The 21,700-nt window shown below is 34.8% G+C and overlaps 1 long non-coding RNA gene across 1 annotated transcript in view; it reads right to left on the bottom strand.

Annotated features, from left to right (window-relative positions):
* Nucleotides 1–21,700, bottom strand: part of LOC140698208 (uncharacterized) — a 71,496-nt gene that overhangs the window by 39,488 nt on the left and 10,308 nt on the right. Inside the window, exon 2 of the long non-coding RNA XR_012075842.1 lies at nt 18,716–18,819. This is a non-coding gene — a long non-coding RNA (uncharacterized lncRNA). The remainder of the gene's footprint in view (nt 1–18,715; nt 18,820–21,700) is intronic.

Here is a 21,700-nt window from a genome sequence, read left to right as displayed (position 1 = left end):
ACAACCAGAAATTTTAATAAAAATTTGACTTAAACTCCAAACTCTCTCCATTATTGCATTGAAACAACTATGTGAGAATATACCACAAGATTTTTCATACAGATATTTCTCACTTAAGTTATTTTTCTTGAACACTAACAATAAAGATTGAGAACTTATTTTAGATGATATTCCTTTTAATTCCATAACCAATGAAAACCTCAAAATTATCTTTGGTCTTAAATTGTACAGTCCATGTCAATTATTAATCACTTTTCTGTGAAACAGTCAAAGCACCATCAGGGATAACTGAAGTTCTCACTCCTGCATAGATTTTTTTCAAAAAATATGGGAAAGTTACAAAACTGTTTTCAAAAGAAATTACACATTTCCCCACAAGTGGAGCCATAAATCTGGATTACAAAAATATGCACAAATTGGTACTATTATTTTTGTGAAATGCTATTAATATTTTATAATTAGATACATTTGAATATTTTTAATATAAAATAAAGTTCTGATGGTACTTTCTAAATGACTGATTTCAATTTACTTTATTGATTTTCTATGAAAAAATATTCTTGGCAATTTATATTATTTCAAATGTTTTATTATGTGATACTCGATGTTATATTTTGTGAAACAGAACTGATGACTGATTAATGGCTTTCCTCTTTGAAGGCTGCAAATTTTCTCCATTTGAACCATGATTTTTAATGAAACATGATTAACATGCTGATGAAATATATGTGTTTAGCACTTTCAAATTTTATTGACAGAAAATTTAGCATTTTTCAATGCTCAAAAACAGTGATAAGCTACTTATACATTTTGCTGAAATAATCAAGTTGTGTTTTATTCAAGAAATACAAATGATTTGTTTTATTTTGTATTAATTCTTACACATTATCAAAATATATTCTGGATTTTTCTGATTTTTGCCTAACATCAGAAGATGTTCCAGGCGGCAGTTTACTGTTTTATTTCATAAAATCTTTGCTTCTAAAGATTTAATGTTTATAACACAGGCATCTGTTTTCACACAAACTCACTATTCCAACAGATCTTAAAGTAAGAGATATGCGTATTTCAAAGCAATAATGATTAATTAATTAAAGAACAATTAATTATAAAATGCTCATTCTCCTAAAGCAGAGTACTTTTTAGAGAATGTACACTCCATGATACAGATCCACCTAGTAGCTGGAACTGCAAATATTTTGGATTTCACTACAAGAGAATTATTTATCAATATTGTGACATCAATATATATTGTAACATCTTATGACAATTAACTTGGATTGATGAATTTGTTGTAGTTTGATTTTATCAGTGGCTTCACTACTTCACCATTCCCTGCATCCATGTGTTTTTGCCATGTAACTTTGCAGTACCATTCCACTCTGTATCTGAGCTCCACCAAGTGACCTCCTTGGGCAAATATTAAGTATGATGCAAGTAGAAAGCATGTGCTTGCTCCTCTGTCTTTACCATGGGAACATACCTAGGCTAATCTTATCGAGGATGACCTATGTGTGGAACAGAGCTGAGTCACTCAGTTGTCCAAGCCAGGGTCATCCCTGAGAGATGTGGCAAGGCCAGGCAAGATCACAAAGACACTTCTTGACATGTAGCTGATAGCAGCCATGTGAACAAACTCAGCTGCGATCAGCTGAGCACAGATGAGATCATGGAAATCCTACAAAACCATGAGCTAAATATTGTATTACTGCACACCACTGAGTTTTTGTGGCCATAGATAGCAGGTATAAGCTTTATAGCTAATTTCTATTCATTAACTAACTTTACTACTTAATGCCATTACTATTATAGTTTTTAACAACCAAAGAAAGCATATTTTAAGTTTTAAGAAACTAATATAACTATTCCTGGCATGAATTAGCTAACCATCAGCCAAGGAATGAGTTTCAGAATTTAGCACTGCTTGGGTGGGTTTCTGTTACCTACAGCCAAAAACAACATAAATGATGCAATTTGTGCTTTCATCCTGGGAGCAGTGGGAAAGCACTGATTGATGGCAGTACTTCAAAGTCCCACAAGTATAATGGCCAGTACTTTGTCTACATTTTTTGCACATCTGCTTGACCCAGAAGCCAATTTTCCAATTTGAATAAAAGTGTCTTACTGCCTTGCTTTCTACTCTGAGCCAAGAATAATCACATGACTTTTAGATAAGCCTCTTGAGACCTAGGCTTGGAAGTGGCACAATACTCACTTCTGCTGCATTTTACTGGCCAAAGCAAGTCACAAGTTCTGATTTAAGTGCTAGGGGAACGGATTTCACTTCTTGAAGGACAAGCTGTAAAATGACAGTGCGAAGAGGCACAGGTGTGGGAGACAAGGAGAACTGCGGCCAATTTTACAAATTACCAGACTCTGACAATATCTAAGTAACTATCCTAAATATGGGAGTAGGGACACTCAATGCGCAAAGATGGTAACAGAGGTAACATTATAGGGGAAACAGCATTTCCTACTCTTGAGGAAAATGATCCTATGCATTATGAAAGGTTTACTTTGCGGAATAATAGGAAGATAATATTAAAAATGTAAGGTATAGATACTTGTAAAGTTGTAAAACAAAGTAGAACTGCATGAAAGAAATAAAATTACAGTTAAATCAAACACTTTGAAAGGAAATACATCAAACTGTGCATGGTAAGATATGTTTAGGATGTAAGATTATGGGTTATTTTTAACCAGTTTATATTTTTCTATTTTGAGCATGTATAACCTCCACGATACTGGACATGAAGTGATTACATGATAACTCCCCCTCCACTATTCATTTGGAAGATACTTTAAAACTGATACATAGAAAGTAACATCACACTTTTGAGTGAAGGAGGGGTGTTTTTTATTTCTTTACCAAATAGGCAATGACTCATTTAACTCGAAACACCAAACCCATCATGAGACTGAAGCAACCAGAGAGAACTCAGGTGTTGATATGGAGCACTACAAGTAAGAAACCAGAGAACTTTAGTAGAGAAGAACCACAGCATTCATCGAACATATGAGCAAAACCTCACTGCTATTAGCTGGTCCTTCAAGTTCTACTTTCAGGAAGTGCATAAGTAAAGACTAAGAAACTTCTTTCATCAGTAACTAGGGCCTTGAAGCTAAAGCACACTTCTAGTCCAGCTCAAATTGTACAAATTTTTAGCAGAGAAAGGATCAGAGGGAAAGAAAAGTAAGCCTTTAGCTACTCCAGTTTAGAATTATAAAGCTATATAGTGAGAATGATACAAAAATTCTTTATATGTGCTTTATAACTTGTTGAATACAAATATATATACATATAAATAGTAATAACATACATATAGGTATGTTTTTATATATAGTAATAGAGCCCATAACTATAGTCACATTCAACAAGCTAGGAACTTCTAAGGACATAGAGGGTAGGGAATGGTAGACTGGTAGCTTTACTGTTGTGTAATCATTAACAGTGCATAGCTGGACCCTGACCAAGCCTTTTTTTCTTCCCTAGTCTACATGTTCTGTACATGTTTAGGATAATGGCCTTCCAAAATCTCTTCTAGCATCAAACGTCTATGATTTGATGATTCTGTGCTGAATGGTAGCTTACTAAACACTGGGTCCTACAGGGACATCTCATTTACTCCCCAGCTTGCTTAAATTAAGGTGCAGGATGTGAAGAGGCACAGCCTCCTGGGGACCTTTGTCTCAATCTCCTAAGAGTCATCAAGTGATTTTAGGTAGTTCTAGAAACACATTAGACTGTAGGTCAGAATTAATTTAATTTGATTATTACACAATACTGCCTTTGTAGTCAGCCCTCCCTCACTGATTTCCCCTTTGGTCCCTTGACCAGAAAATGGCAGCTCCTACTTTTCAACTGGACAAGTCTTGTTTTAATAAATGGTATGGATCTTGAGGCTGTGCAATTCCAGATAGCTACAGTTACTGTGACAGACTAACCCAGCCTAATCCTTGGCCTTCCCAACAGTGTGACGCAACTATTAAGAACATTAGAATCAGATGGGTTTGTAGAAATTTGTCACAGCAGCAATAGGAAACTAATACACACAGTAAAAAAAAAATTACAGTTGTGGGTTTTGAAATACATATATATCCTCTGTATTTCTGCCTACATTTTCTTTTTAGGCCTTGGGAATGGACTGGGCCAAAATTTGAAATTACACAGAGTTATGTTTTATCCTGAGGCAACATATTAGAGAGAGTGGCTTGCATTTTATTACCCTGACTGCATTTTATTTATGTGAAAAAAACCACTTAGGGAAGAGTGACAGACAAATAATAAAACTCTTTAGAATTCAGAGATACACAAAACGAACTAAAAATCTTCTCAGGAAATGAAAACAGCTAAGAGCAACAAGACTTAGAACATACATCATGATGGCCAAAGGAGATACTATAAAATGAAAAAAATAAAGCAAGCAAACAAGAGAAAGGAAAGCACTGCTTCCATTTCTGCTTTATGTTTTCATCATATTCAGCCTTATAATAATTCATTTTTCATCAGACAGACATTTATAGATAGATATACTTTATCAAACAGATGGAATATCTTTAGCTGTTGAACTTTTTAAAAGGTTTTTACATAGTTAACTTGATAAATTATACTATTTCTAAATGAAAAATTTGGCCAATTCATTCTTATGCCACTTGAAATAAACAAGATTGAAATATTAACCTTTTCTTATTGCAACAACTTTAGTCACTGTTTTATATGTTCCAAGGAGGAATTTTTTGTATGGTATGATCATACAGTTTAAATTACACAGTTTACACCTCTTACATATTTCATAGATCACAACACAAGTACATTTTCTTTGTTATTTAACCAATTCAAAACTAAAAATGTATGGTGCCCTTTCTATTGGTAAGCCAGATATTATGGATCTCTTTAATAAAAATACTCATGTTTTATCAGAAGTCAAAAATTCTGTATAGTTCATAAGCAATTAGTACAAAAATTTTAAGTGGGAATTTTAACTTGCTGTCCTCACTGGAATACTGAAAGATTGTATCCCATTTAATTTCTGTACAAACCAGAGCTTCTTATGTATGCTTACATCAGGCACAGATAAAGGAAAGAATATGCGAAAGAGAAGGATAAGAACAAAGGTGAGAGGACCATCTAATCTCTGAAAATCTTTGACGCCACATGAAATGTGTGGGAGTTTCACTCTATAGGCATTGGGAAGCCACTGGAGGATTTTAAGTAGAGGAATAGCATGATGTATTTATATTCTAGCAAACTCACTCTGGAAAGCAAGAAGGATGGAAGGAGGAGAAGGAGAAGGAGAGGAATTAGAATTAGAACTGGAATTATCCTCAAATGAGGAAAAAACTATTATGTGAGATATGAAGAAGTTTTCAACTATGATAGCATTAAGTAGACTTAACGAGATGATTACAGATTCACTCTGAGAGTTGAGAGTGAGGAATAAAGACTTATTCACTCTTTCTGACTCAATGGCTAGTTAGAAATGCTCACTGATATAAAAAATACAAAAGTCAGAAGTAGTGTCAGGAGTATGGGATGGAGAAAAAGAGTTCAGTTTGTCAGGGCAGGATTGCATGTGCCTGTAAGTTGCCAGCTGGAAATGTCCTGTCAGTTGAAACTTAGTAGTATAGAAGTTGGAGATGGAAACATAGATCTCATGATTATAGCTGATCAGTGATCCCATGAGAAAGAAGGATGTTGGTTAGGATGGTTGCATAATTAAGAATATGTAGAACAATACTGGCCTGAATGACACAAATACTTGGAGAATGGGCCAAATAAAAAGAGAATCCATCAGAAAAGTCTGAGAAGAAATAGAAAGATTAGAAGAGACATTGGGCAGAGTGACATTTTAGAAGCCAAGGAAGAAGGAAGGGTCAAGAGAAGATTGGTCAACACCTTCGAATACAGACAGATCAGACATGATGAAGACTTAATAGAATTACTGAATCAAGTCCCCATGTTTTAATAACCCATAAAGGCTTCTGATGTATCAACTATCTTGCCAGTTATTCAGGCAGAAATATTTTTATTTCTGCTTCAAAGAATAGTAGACGGCATTTTAATCTTAATGGTAAGTCCATTTTGACTAATCATTACGCTCCTTTTCTCCAGCTTTCTGACAATTTTCAGCAGAAAAAGGGATCCTTAACACTTTTTCAGTACATATACACAAAATAAAAACAAATATATATAAACACATTTGTTTATATATAACAAACTATTCACCTTCCACTTGTTAGGCATTCACAGAATATTCAAACATGCATTATGGTCTTGCGTCTCTTCGTTTTGCTTCTCTAATTAAAGATACTTCCCCAAGTGCCAGCAATGAATGAAAGCTACTGGGCAACTGTAGTGAAACATTCTATAGGCTTTGAGACTCCTGGAAGTTAACTGACATGGAAAGTGAAGTGATCAGTCTTATATTGGGAATTAGAAACAGAAACCCAGCACTAAGGGCAGGGGTAATAAGAGAGGATACAGAGAAGTGGAGAAACAGGTTGCCAAGGCCATGCTAGTCAGATGAGAGAGGGACAGAAATGCCAGGGAGAGAAACCACTGAGGGTCAGTCAAGTTGGAGAAGGATTCAGAAAGCCTGATCTACTTCTGAGGAGATTCCATTTTCAGGCTTTAAAAATTCTATAAGAATCTCACTTTCAGGTAACCTGAATGAATCTTTTCCTTGCAACCAAACTTTAGAGATAATAGATATCATTAAAGTTGACAAGCAGGGAAGAGAATTTTCAGCTCAGGAAAGAGAAAGCAAATAAGTGAACAAACAGAACAGAGGAAACCTGCCTGGAGAAAGTAATATTTGAACTAAGCTGGTCCATCCGACAAGTCGGTTGTGCTAATATGTCTGTCTTTCAGATCAGAGTTTGAGAGTTCTGAGATCAGTCCTATGGTCTGCAATGTACTGTATGTTGCATTCATGAGCTCAATAAATAATTCTACATTGAATAAAGAATACAGAAGCATGAGGTATTCTCACCAAAATTCACTTCAGAACAGCTCAATATAAAACCAACTGGTTTGATTATAAAGACAATTTAAGAAACCACTAACAAAAATGTCTCCCCATATTTCTTTGGTTCTGGAGTTAATAAATCATTTTTACCTAAGAAATGCCCCAACATCTATCCGAATGTTGTAACCAATGGCCTCCAAACCTCTTTAAATATGTATTTTATTAATGTTGTATTCTTGTATCCCAGATTTTAAAACCAATCAAACAAGTATAAAACCCTTAGTCTTACTAAGACAATTTTTTTTTAATTCCATGTCTCTTGCAAGCTCATATGCAACTACTAAAAAGATTTCAAAAGCTAAGTAAAATAACTCCATTTATAGGAGTACTGATTGCATAGTATTTCAAGTTCTGAATTGGTAATGGTGTTACTACTGACAGCAATGAGAATATCTCACAAAGGATTCCAAATATATTGCAACACATTTAATGTACAAAAAGTACCTTACTCTTCCTCATGATTCCTTAGCCAACAACCTCATCCCCAAATATCGTGGCATAGGGGAGAAGAGGTGTTGGCTTAATTTAGATTTATGTGCTGTATCATCAGGAACAGACAAACCTGCATAATAAACAGCATATGTTCGCCTTAACCAAGCATATGGATTCTGTTATATTAAAAGCAAATGTTCAAGTAACAAAATTAATATTAATGTGTTTTGCAAAATCAAAGTCAGGAGCTACTTTTGGAGGAGCTGAATAATTACAGATCTTACTGTAGGCTAAATCCCATTTATTTCACATAATAGAAGAACCCTGGTAGTCTCCAATATTGAATCCCACAGGTCTAATACTCAAAACTAAGTTTTTTATTCTTCACATAGAAAACTTCTCTGTGAGAAAAGTGTTTTATAAAAACTGCAGTCATAGTCTTGGGCAAGAAAAACAGAATTATGTAGAAGAGAACCACCACTGTTGCAAAAATTCTTCCAAGCCATATTCACAGTTATTCTGTGTTCTAGTTGCTCCATTTCACTCGGGGATTCTCAACTGTAAAGATCATAAGCAGTAATAAGCTAGAAAAGAAATTACCTTTAAGGACAAGGAATAGGGCAATTGATTTCAGTTTTGCCCAAATCTTTGCTACTGGAGACACATTTGTAATCACTTACAACTCCTACAAATTAAAACTGAATGTTTGATAAGTATTTTATAGTTATCCCAGGAGGCTAGTTTTCCTAAAATCCCATATTCTGACCTCACTTTTGATCGCTGGAATCACATTTACTTATATATGCATATACCATATGCATACTTTTCCATATTTACTGCCCCTTTTCTTTGGTCTGCCTTTCTGTATCCCATTCTGTCCACCTATGAAAAATTATAGTTGTCAAGGCTCCACTCTCCCCCACAGATGGAACATGGAAGTTTTTTTTTACTTTGTATTACACAACTTCTTCCTACATGGGCTTACAGCCAGCCTGCTTAGAACCAAGCATTCCATTGTTGATATTTCTCTGAAATAACCAGAAATAAATCTGTCCATTTAATATTAATGTGCACTCATATCTTTAAAAAATCAGAATGAAGTGCCTTGGGGGTGTTGCTTTATCTAACTGAGATTTCAAACATACCCTGTGGCCTCCCCATCATTAAACCACACAGACAAATCCCCTGTCTCAGTGATTCAAAGTTCTAGATCTCTGACCTCATGTAAGCACGAAGGGTAGGAGAGAAGCAATCTGAGAAACCACTGAAAGGCTCCTATGTTTAGTCGCTTACAAAGAAACAAAAAAGGCCACTCACCTAAAAGGGACTGTTGGGTTTTTTTAAACTTTTTTAAAAAGTATTTTACTTATTTACTACTATTTTATTTTATTTTATTTTACTTTATTTTATTTTATCTTATCTTATCTTGGTGGGAGGAGGTAATTAGGATTATTTATTTTTAGAGGGAGGTACTGGGGATTGAACCCAGGACCTCGAGCATACCAAGCATGTGCTCTACCACTTGAGATATACCCTCCCTCCTAGGCATTGTTAGTTTTAATCATTCTGCCATATTGAACAATTTTTTTTAATGTAGTTTGCTCAAGATTTTAAAAATCTAAAAAACCTATCTGCTTCTGAGGTCCTATGTCAAAAATCCAGTTATTAAAAGTGATGCCTTTTTTTTCAAATAACTTATTATTTTCTCAAATATTAAAAAAGTGCTTTCTACAAAATAATTCATAGGAATAAATTAAGGGGAAATAAAGCTAGCCTATGAACCTTTACCTAGATACAACTGTTGTTATTTCTTTATTTATATACTTTAATGCATGTGTGCATGCATACGTGTTGCTAAGAGATAAACCGAGGGCATATTAAAATTATGAAGAGCTTTTCTGGGAAAAATTGATTCAAATTGAGCATCTAATCTAGCAGATAAGAAAGGAGCTCTGAAGAGCTGTACGAAATGAAAGACAGAAGGGTGCGGGAACAAGAAAGTTACACAAGGCAACAAAGCAGGTTGGTTATTGCAAAGTTACTTTCCTCGGAAGGGTGGCAGGAGTCTTATCAGGCAGATTACCTAACTAGTGCCAATTAAGCAATTCCTGATAGACTGGTTTAAGATTCTATTTCGAGGAGAGTCAAAACTGTAATTAAGTCAAGCCTCAGTTTTGTGATGCGAGTCAACATATGCAACTCAATTTTGGGCCTGTCCTGTGTGTCTGTTACAGAAAGAGGGTCATGTAGTTGCTTATAGCTTTTTACAGTTGTCAACAAATACACCATGAGACTCTTTCACCACTGATAATGCATTTGTACATCACTTTTAATGGCTACAGATTATTCCAGTGTGTGCCTATTGCACAATTTTTAAATTGGCAATTAGGACATTTCTAATTTTTCCCTATTTAAGACAATGATATAATAGAAAATACATCTTGGTATAAAAATTTCATTACTTCCTAAGTATACATTTTTAGAAATGAGTTGCTGAGTCAAAGAGCAAGCATATTTTAAAATCTGAACCATGCTGCCCAGGTACCTTCCAAACTGCAATAGATAGATGTGCTCCCTTGCCCTGGCTCCAATTAGTTTTTCATAGAGGCAACAAACTGCATTCTTTCTATGTTCTGGGACATGTACCAGGTGCAAGATAGGGAGATGTGGAAGGAATAAAACGTGGTTCCAGCCAACTTCTCCCAGAGCTCATGGCTTAGTAATAGGAAATACACATAACTTAAATGCAAAGTCAAAAATGACAGCTTTGAGTAATATGTATAACCCTCCTTAAGCAAGGAGGATAAATCACATTAATTAAACGTGGGTTAGGTGCTTTCCCCTGTGTTACCTCATCTTCTACTACAGACATTTTAAGAGAAAGGTCTTATTACCTTCATTTTACACAGGAAAAATCTGAGACCCAGAGAACTTCAGTAACTTTTGCTGGCCTGGCTGCCCCAGTCTCAGCTTCACAACCTCTCGTTTTGTGATTTCGGACAACTGAACTTCTCTAAGACTCAGTTTTCTTACCTGCAACATGAGAATAAACAAACTTCAGGACTGTAGAAGGACTGAATTAAATGTGAATTCTTGTGAATAATTTAGCACAGTGCTTGGTACCCAGCAAGCGCTCTACAGAACTTATTACCCTATACCACAACTGCCTCTAATCACATCTCTACCGCAAAAGAGATGACGGCCACTCTACTCACAATCCTTTTCTTAATCAGAAAGTTTTCTTCAACGTTCACCCTAAACCTCCTCAACACCCTTCAGTAACATCTGGCAACATAAACTTCTCTCTTTAAGTAATTGAAATATCTCTAAGAGTTTCTTCCCATTTATTATTTACATAATTTTTATGAAAACCCCATCTCTTAAGGGTATTGGACAGTCCTGCACTTGGTTTTGAGAATCTGAAGAAATTATTGTAAATTGAGTTCCTAAAACTATCTGAAATACATTTTTTAAAAATGTCCCAGTGTCAGGAGCAATTAACTCACGGCATTCTCTAAGGGCAGGAAGAACAGACTGCAGGCAAGTCAAGTTACAGGCAGAGTTTTGAGGTAAGAAAACATCGTTTAGCTATTTTAATTTTAGCACTTCTTATTTATGTAAATACATAAAACTTCATAGGTGACATATTCTGAGCCTCTCAAATAATCTATTAAACCAGATCATTTTTTCCATTAATTGCTTATAAATCCAAGCCTTAGCTGGCATTTGGTTCTCTTGTTTTAATTTTTATAGTACTTCTAAATAAAAACAAGCATGTTACTTTTGCTTATTTTTGTTAAACAGAAAGATACGGTTGAGAGAGACAAAGAGAAAAGTTTTAATTTGTCTTTGTGCTTCCAATATTCAGATTAATCCGTTAACAGGCTCCATTTGGGTTTTAGAGCATGGATAAAACGACTCTCAAAGTGAAACTGTCAAGCATTTCACCAAAAACATAAGAGATGTTACTCATTAAACATATAAAGGTGCAGACAAATTATCTGCCTAAAAATGCTGAAGCAAGCAGCAATGATGAATCTAAAAAAGGTTAATACCAATATCTTGAAGCAACTGCCTGCCTTAACTCTTAACTCCTTGTCACTTACCTAAAATTAGCTCCATGGGGGTGTTTCTTTAGTAGGCTCACTAATTATTGATATCAATTGCTTTAATTTCAAGTTTTAGAGTAAATAGCATTGGTAGAATATATGTCCCAAATTCAATATAATTTTGTTTTTGTTTTCAATGACAAAGACTGTGAATTACTAAGCCTTAAATATTAGTATAGCAAAGAAGTTCATTTAAATCGTCTTAACAAAGAATTATTCTTAATGCAAAATTATTACACTGAAAAGGAAAGCAGCACTCAACTATACTAGGAAGTACATACAAATAACTTGCAAATAATGTAATTCATATAATAAAATAATATTGTTTTTATCTGTTACAGTAATCATTATTAGCATGCATACTGGATTTATAAAGCCATTAATAAATTCAGATTGCAAAGCAGCAATACAGACCTACTCCTAAAAATGAGTAATACTCACTTTTCCTTTTCCCACATGACATACACTTTAGAAAGCCTTTCTGACCAGAAAAGAACCATATTATCCAATTGTAGTAAACATTATTTTCCTAGAAATGGAACATCAACCTTGCAAATGCAGTATCAATGAATTTACTTTTGCATGAATTTGAAGGCCAGAGAGCTTCAACTCAATGGAAAAATGGAAGATTTATTTTCTCTAAGTGTCATATAACCCTTCAATGACTTCAAAGTCAGACCCATTTCCAGTCCTTCAAGACATAAAATGCAGTACTTATGTCAAGTGAATTTTCTAGTGGGTTATTTATTTCCATCTGTCTTATATTTGTGGGCAGGTCAAGCACAAGATCTGAGTCTGCTTGAGAGAGAGATGAAAAATAGACTAAATAAAGAGCTGAGTTTAAACAAGAAAATAAGAGTCAACATTAGTAAAAAACTGAAAAGCGTGGGGAATGTCTACTATCCAGGCAATTTCATGTGCAAATTTTAATGTACAAATATGAAAATTTGACCATCTCCACATCGTTATATACAACATAGTTAGAAATGCTAATTTATGTAAACAAAAATAAGTGTGTGTATTTCCTGAGAAGCACAGTTCAGTATTATCTGTTGAAATTTTCTTTGTTCCTATAAAACTGTTTCAGTTTCCCAAGTTCTCCTTCAGTGAATATGATCCGTTTTTAGCATTCTCATTTACCTTTCCTATGAAACTTCATTCATTAAAGTTTATGCCAATAATTAAGCAGAAAAGTAAATATTCTGGTGGAGTCACATGTTGGATAGACATTCTTGACTCATCATCACACATTAAACCCATGCATAATTTATGTCTGTGTTAATTGCTGATTTATGTTCTTTGAATCTTTTAAATAAGTGAATGCTTTATTTCTCTAATGTAAACACTGTTGTTTGTTCAGATTCTTATAAAATATTTAACAAATTACTCTGATGTTCTTAGGAAAAAATAAATTAACTTAGAAAATGAGACCAGCCTAATTAAAGCAGGTGCCATGTGGCCTTCTACCTGTCCATAATTATAGATAAAAACCAATACTGTTTACTAAAACAGAAAATACATATAGCACTAATTAGTCTTTCAAGGTGACTAACTGTTAAAATGTAATGTGTTTAGAATCAGATAATTCATCTCCCATGATTTAGGCTGGACATGAAATATAATTTTAGGGGATCAGAATTTGCTCAACAGGAGCTTTCAGCTCTCTCCTTGCTTGAACGTGTATCAGACAGTCTTTATTGTGAGCAGCTTTGGTTTCTTATTTAAGCAGTCTACTCCAATGTTTACTGAAAAAAAACCAAAAAAATCCCAGGTGAGCTTTTCCAAATAGAAAACCTTTTATAAAATTGATTTTAAAAAATCATTAACTCTAAATCTCAATGGCTTATCACAACAATGTATGTCTCTTCTCACACTTAATATGTATCTGACTTGGGTTAACAAAGGTCTCTCCTTGGCATGGGTTTTTAGGGACCTCGGCTGATGAAGACTTCACTATTTTGTGATGCCTCGGCATTGGCTATAGCAAGAAAAGAGAGAGAGCTTAGAAAACTTAGAGCTGCTCTTAAGAAAAGCACTTCATTTCTGTTCACAGTTCACTGGCAAGTTATGACCCCAACATAAACCTCAAGAGATATTAGGAAATTTTCAAGCAAAGGGGAAATAGTCAATTCTGGTGAAGACTAGGAATCCATCACCTTCTATTCACTAAATGTTCAGTTCCTTCTTCTTCCCACACATAACACATATCCAGCAAATCACATTGGGACAGTCTGAATCCCATCGAGCCTGTGTCAGAATCTCAAAGTCCAGCGTATCCAGAGAAAGTTCAGTAGTCCTTACCGAGCCCAGATGTGCCTTCTCCTGGTCTATGAATTTAAAAGCCAAGTTTCCTGTCCCTCCACACATACACACACACTCTCTTTCTCTCTCTCTCTAAACAAAGGTGAGACAGGACAAGGATAATTACAATAATACACTCACTTTTAGAAAGGAGATAAATCAGACATAATCAGCATCCCACCTACATCCTGACGTCCTGCCGAGCACACACAGGGACGGCTCCCTACCTGCGTGTGCCTTCAGTATCCATCCTACGGCAGGTTCTCTTTTTTTTTCCACTCTCTCCCTTGACTGTATCTGGAAATAAGTCCCAGGGCCGCACAGCCTCCTCGGGCTCCTTCTTGTTCACGTAAGGTTGTGTGCACAAAGGCCATTTTCAGCTTCGTGCAGTCAAAGGGCCCTTCAGTCCAGGCTTGTGGTTTCTTTGGCAGTACATTTCTCTCAAATACTTAAGAGGCTTCTTCTCTATTTGTTTCCAGTCAGTTCCACATGCCAGTAACCACACCCACACTTTTAAATACCTAGTTCTCAAATCGCCAGTAGCTCTTTGTTTTCTCAACTGCCTGTCTTTTTCTCTCAATTTGATGGTGGCTATCTGAAGCTTATCTGTAATAACAGGTGGGAAGACCTCATTTTTAAAACTTTTCTGCCTTAAGTGCTGCAATCAACTGAAAGGTTTTGCTGAATGTTACTAAAAGCCTCTGTAAAATCCCTTTGAGCGTAGTTTGGGTCTAGAAGCAGTTGGCTTTTCCAACACTGCAGGAATCCACATTTCTAGACCCTCCTTGTATCTTCATTTCTGCCTATGAACCAGCCAATTCTTTTCTGAGTTCATCTTTGTTTCTGTAACTCCTTGCCAAGCACAGTCAACAGCAGTTAGCGTACACTACTGTGGTTCTGTTTTCTACTTCTTATCCAGGAGCTGAGAGTTACCTAGGCATACGATCTGCCTTCCAGGTTCTGACATGCAAGAGTTTCACCAAATGATTTACTGCTATGTTACATATATTTTCTTTGTCTCCTCCAGGATCATTTTTCTGTTTGGCCACTGCCTGTCCACAAGTACATTTCAAGTATTTCACTATAATAGAGATCCCATTTCAAAAACTAATTTCTGTGTTGGTGAGAACAGATGAGGTTAAACTGTGGTAACAAATTAACCACAGAATCTAAGTGTCTTATCATAACACAGGTTAATGTCTTGTTCACATGAAATGTACAAGTTTCAAGAGAACTCTTCTCCATATAGTCATTCAGAGAACCAGGCTATCGGTAGCCCCACTGCCTTTCACTCTGCTATCACAATCTGTGGCTCTCACGGTTGCCAGGTCAAGAGGAACTTACAACCACACTTAAATGCCTCTGACCTGAAGTGACACATGTCACTTCTCACAGTCATATCCACAGTTAGACATATGGTCCTGCCCTCATGGCAGGAGAGACTGGGAAATCTTCAAGGAGATTAGGATGTTTAGGAAGGAGAGGAAAACTAAATATTGTGGGGATTAGTCATTTTTATCCTCCTGTACTTTTAATGTTCAGATAAACATGGAAACATAGATAAGCCAGAACAATGTTACTTGATCACCACGATGGAGAAACATTTGTCGAATAAGGTACTGGATCATACCATGAGTATAAATGGAAAACAGGAATTTGATCCATTTCTTCAATTTTGAAAACACCTACTGACTACTAAGGTATACAAGAAAGTTATGTGACAATTTAATTAGCTCTTAATGTTTAAAAAAAGTCCTTCAGAACCAATGATAGCACATGGAAAATACATGATTGAACAAAGCAAAATCACTAGTCAAGAACAGTAAGAAGTGAGTCAGTAAAAACAAAGGAAAATAGAAGAGTAAAACGGAGAATATAAGAGTAAAGCATATAAAACAACCAGGAAAGATTTAAAGTGTTATAAAACACAAGGCATTACTTTTAATAAAATAGGTGAGGAGTCCATATAAGGCATTTTCTTACAGGATCAAAGCTTTATTCTAGCTGGGACATCAAGGTTCAGTACAAATAGGAGAACCCTAAATGGTTCTCAGAAACAAATGTTTCTTCTAACATCTAAGCCAAGAACGAGAGTTGTAAGCATTTTGGTGAGAAAGTGATGACACAGATAATAAAGTGGTCCACCCACCATTCATGGTAAAAAGGATGGCATAAGCCCTTCTAAGTCAAAGGACACTATATTCATCATTCCAGCACCCTACACTCAAGGGCTTTGAGAGGAGGAGGAAACAGGAGTCCCTTAGAGATGGAAACCATGAGGGCCTGATCAAGCAAGCAAAACACTTGAAATAAAATATCTGCAAAAAATATTTCAAGTAGAGTTAAAATTCTTACTCAAATTGATTTTTAAAAATTGTTTTTAATTGGCCCTCTAAAACATGACTAGCGGCATGCAAACTCTTTCTATAGAGCTGTCAGAGAGTAAATACTTTAGACAGTGACGGCCGAAAAATGCTATCCTAACTACTTGCCCCTGCTGTTGTAGCAAGAAAAAGAACAGACAATATATGATATGGAAATGAATGGGCCTGGCTGTGTCTCAATGAAACTGTATTTACAAAAATAAGCAGAGGCTAACTTGTCCTGCAGCCATAGTTTGCCAACCTCTGCCTTAATAGAAAAAAAGGATAAAAAGCGGCAACAAAACTTTGAAATACACTAGTACCAAAAAAAGTAAAGAAAACAATATTCAACCATATTAGTAACCAAAGAAATAAGAAGGAAAACAATGAAATTCTATTTTTCCCTACAACAGTATGAAGTGAATACCATGATACATCGCTAGAAGGAAGAAGAGCATATTGATATAAATTTCACAAACTTTCTGAAGGTCAAATGCATATATGCAGATGTCAACAGAGAGATGGACACACATTTACCTATATCTATTTATCTATCTCTATCCACCTCTATCTACATACATATACAGAGAGAGACAGACAGACAGACAGAGAAACCAGAGAATTAGAATTAGGAATTTTTACTATGGATGTTTGAATTTTAAAATTCTGCTTAGTCCAAAAGTCATTTATAGATGAATCAGGAACAAGACTACTTCTGGATGGCCATAATAATCATTTACTTAACATATATGCACTTTCCTAGACCCATTATTTACCTGGATAATAGAAAATGGTAAGAAGTGGGAAAAGTCCTACAACCTCTCTACTGGCTCCAGGGATTTTTAATGGCAACAGGAGGTCTCCCACTCAATCACCTCTTTATCGTCTTCCTTCATCCCATGGATAGAGCAACTTTCTAGAGAAATCATATTAAGCAATAGCCAGAAGCATGTACTTCCACAGAACTGTCCATCCACTATGAGGGGTCCTAATATTCCCACCTGTCTATGGATCCACCAATTCTTGCATAAAAATATTTCCCTAGCACCTTTGAACTGTAAGTATAATAATTACAGTTTTGTGGGTGCTATAAAAATGAAGATTCCACTAAAAAAAAAAGTAAAATTTGTTTCTAATATTCTTTCAACAATTGTAAATAAATTAAGACAGATTTATAAAGAGTCTTACACCTAATAAATCCATTTTTTCTTTTTGAAATTATCTTTTTTTCCCTCCCTGATCACAAAATTAACCATGCTTTACTGTCAAATGTTACAAATTAAAACTAACAAGAAACAGTCACCTATGATGCCAGTAAGTAGAGGTAACTACAGGAGGTACTGTGAGGAATATTCTCCCAGATTTTTATATTCATATGTGCGGCTGTGCTTACCAAAACAGGATCCGTTATGCTGTTTTTTTTTTAATTTGCTCTATTTTACTTAAAATAACATAAACAATTTTAATGTACAGAAATAAAAATGAGCTCATTCACTTTTAGCCACATTGCATTTTACTGTTAAATATGTACCATAATCATTTATGCAATCTTCTTCTGATGGACATTTCGGTTGCAATATTATTTTCACTACTGTACATTCTAACATGAACATTTCAGTACACATATTTGAGTGAGTATACCCTATTATTTCCCTTAGGGAAATTCCCAGAAATGTAATTTTGCACGTTGAAGAGTATCTAAATTTAATATTTTACATTATGTTAATAAATTACCCTATTAAAAAGTTGTAACAATTTACTCTTTCTCCCCAAGTGTCCAATATGAGTGTGTTTAAATAAATTATGGTATTTCCATAGACTAAAATACTACATTGCAAAAATTAATGACACAGCAAATTATGCATAGGATTATATGCAGAAAAACAAGATACAAGATAATGCATATTGCTATTATGATATGTTACTATATAAATTATAATATATATGTGGAGAGGAATATATATATACATACATGCACATATATGGCAGAAAGTGTCACAATTGAGGGAAAAGGATTAGAGCAAATTTTTAAAATTTCTTTAATACTCTTCTATATTTGTTCAGTTTCCTAGAATTTCTGAATATTATACTTGCAATCAGAAAAACAATATGCTAAGAAAATACTGAAAAACACAAAGCTGAAGAAACAAGTCTTCACACATTCTGTAGCTCACCTGATGTTAGACATACAGTTATAAAACAGCAAATCTATAACGTGATCCAATCTGGAATGTTTAAACACACTGGACTAAATACTTTTGTCCTAAAAAGAACATGTTTTAACTCATGAAAATCTTCATGCCTCACAGCAAACATATAAAACCTTTCTCCTCTCCACTGGGAAAACAAATAAGAGCAAACTGTGAGATCCCTGAAAACAGAGAAAACTATCTCTTCAAACCAGCTTCTAAGCCCCTGGCTGCAGGCATTTTGGAAAGCATTCTGGAGGGGAACAAACCATTAATAAAGACTCAATACTTACAGTGACCTTTGAGCAATTCCAGATGTAGACATGGAGAATTTTCCACAAATAATAAAGAAGGGTCGGCTACAAGAAGTGACAGTCCGGAACAGGCTTGCAGGAGGCTAGAATTACATGGGACACAGAAAAGACTCAGCAGAAATGAAACAACACAAAAAGAATCCACATCTTTGACCAAACATAACCAGGGATTTATCCTTTCATAAGAGTTTTTACCAGTTCCTTAGTGTGGAGGAAATATATGCTGTATTATATTTTCTGGATATGATCATAATTTTATCCACTTTATAATACACTTACTCTCCATCCTATTACTATGCTAACTTTTTATACAGAGTAACTCATTTAGCCCTCAGTAATCTCAACTTGGCAGAGACTGTTATTCACATTTTATAATTAAAAAAATGAGGCCCAGAAATTTAGGTAACTTGGCCAAGATTATTCTTCTTGAAGAGAGGTCAGCAAACTTTTTCTTAAAGGGCCAGACAGTAAATATCGTACTTGCCAGTCATAACGTTTCAGTCACAACTACTCAACTCTGCTGTGTGGCAAAAAGCATGCACAAACAATACTTCAAGGAGTGAATGTGGCAATGATATACAAATGGGTGTTGGGTCCACTGGCTATGGTTTGCCAACCCCTGATCTAGAAAAGCAGGAAAGCAAGATTCAAACTCAAATCTATGCCTTTGATAACGAAACTACTGCACAATAGGAGAAAATGAAATAAATGTGGTTCTCTTCCCATAGTGTGGGTTCACTCATTCTCAGATATTCTTTGGCCTCTCTATACAGTTCTGTTCTAAAGAAACTGACCAGTTAATAGGAATTGTCACTGATTAGGTGACCAAAAAGACTGGGCTGCCTGGAGAACATAAGGTAGGCAGCTCCCCTAACACAATGTGGATTTAACACTATGACAGGATATATGCGCAGATTCGAAATTTAGGCAGTACTCAACCTTCTAAAATGGAAAAGAAAAAAGAAGGAGATGAGGTTGGGCTCTTTTTTAATATAGAAATACTTAGTCTAACAAGTCCTATGATCTCTACATTTTTTCTTAATTTCAAAATCATTACCAATGAATTTGTCTAAGCACAATAACATTGGATAATATAGCTATACCCATTTTAAGTTGTTTATAATTCAAAGCTGTGATGAAAGATATTTTAACCATGTTTAGTTTTTCTTCTGTTTATAAAGTAGCAATGAAAATTAATCAACAGATTGAGTCAGTGATTTGATTTTTCAGTAGTAGCTCTTCAGCAGAATTTGACAGCCACATCCATGAATGCAGAATGCGTCAAGATTTTTACATAGAATTCCCCAAATAATTGAGAAGTTACAAATTCTCTGGGCAGGAGAATGAAGAGTGAGAAAATTCATACTTGTTTTAACGTTACTATGAACCAGTTATGAGACTTCAGCCAGTATTTTCTAAATCTGAATCTTCTACAGAAAAACACTAATTATCTCATCTGTTACCATGCCAGGGTTATTGTGAAGTTACATTAAAAAATTCATAAAGTTATCTTGTAAACTGAAAATACTACATTCATGAAGGCAGTCTTCTAAGACTTACAATCTATTTTTACAAAGAAAAATATTGTTTCTTCCTTTCATTCACAGATCTATAACCCCTTTCACCAGAAACAGGAAAGAAGAGACCCTGAGTTCAGAATTTTTGCCAGCCCATCACTATGTAGAAGCAAAGCAAACTGATAATTCTATTATCATTTTATTTTTAGGACCTTTCAAGTTTTTCTTTGCCATTGGTAATCACCAACATTTCTAAATATTCAATCTATTAGGCTCCTAAACATTTTATTTATAATTATCAAGGACTAAAAAATAAACAAAAATAATATTTCTAGAACTCAAGTTATTTGTAATAGGCAGTTTACACAAATGAATTGACTAAAATGTTGGCTAAATTTCTAAAAAACATCATAAGGACACTGTAATAGATTATGTTATTTTCACAAATATTTGCAAACCATCTCTTGGGAAGGATTATCCCCTACTCTACTCAGCCTTGTCATATGACACATGAAAAGTCAACAGAAGTGATCTATATCACTTGCAAGTTAAAATTTTACAAGCCATTATGTAGTTTGCCAGATTCTTTTTTCTCCTGTGCTGTACGACCAGAATATTGCAGATAAAGGCTGCTCCATCAACCTGGGATCCAGATGAAAACAACACAGAATAGCATTGAGACCAACCCATGAGATTATGTAGAATGAATGAGAAATAAAATTTTGTATCTGTTAGTCCTCCATATTTTATATCACTTGCTATCACAGGATTACCTAGGCTATGCTAAGTGACTGATTAAGAGAATGCAAAAGTCCAGTTATAATCTGTATGCTGACACTTAACTAGAATAATTAACATAGAGATGGCAGCAGCATAAAATCTCATTTATTCATAAAGAAAAAAGCATTCCAAAGCTTCCTATGTGTGAACATAGTTACAACAGGATATAAAACCAAGTTTTATCTGCACTAAACCTCAAGGATATTATAAGAGATTCAAAATCCAAACTAAATCTTAAGTTATTTATAGAATAGGAAAACAAAAAATCTGAGAATCACATCCAGAAACAATGTTGGCCATCATTAGGGATTATCTATAACCCTAGGAAGTAGGGCTCTCACTATCTTATTCTATAGTCATCTTTTTTTCTCTTTTTTAACCAAGAAACTTCAAAATTATTTTCGAAGAAAAAAGGAATGACTCTCTAAATGCACTGGCAAAATTAAACATTTCCTAAATCCAAAGACATAATAAATATATTTCTTTACCTAGAAACTGACTCAATGTGACACAGGTCGTATCAAGATTTCTGATTTTAATAAATAGTGTCTTTAGAATTTTTCAGCATAAAATCTCTAATATGTGGCTGAATACATGAAACATATGACTTCAGGGATAGCATTAGACATGCTTTGCAATTTCAAGAAATTATCCACACAGGATCAGG

The sequence above is a fragment of the Vicugna pacos genome, chromosome 1 (assembly GCF_048564905.1).
Source record: "Vicugna pacos chromosome 1, VicPac4, whole genome shotgun sequence".
Classification (NCBI taxonomy): Eukaryota; Metazoa; Chordata; class Mammalia; order Artiodactyla; family Camelidae; genus Vicugna; species Vicugna pacos.
The sequence above is the reverse complement of the archived record's forward strand: the minus strand, read 5'-3'. Positions and strand labels throughout refer to the sequence as shown.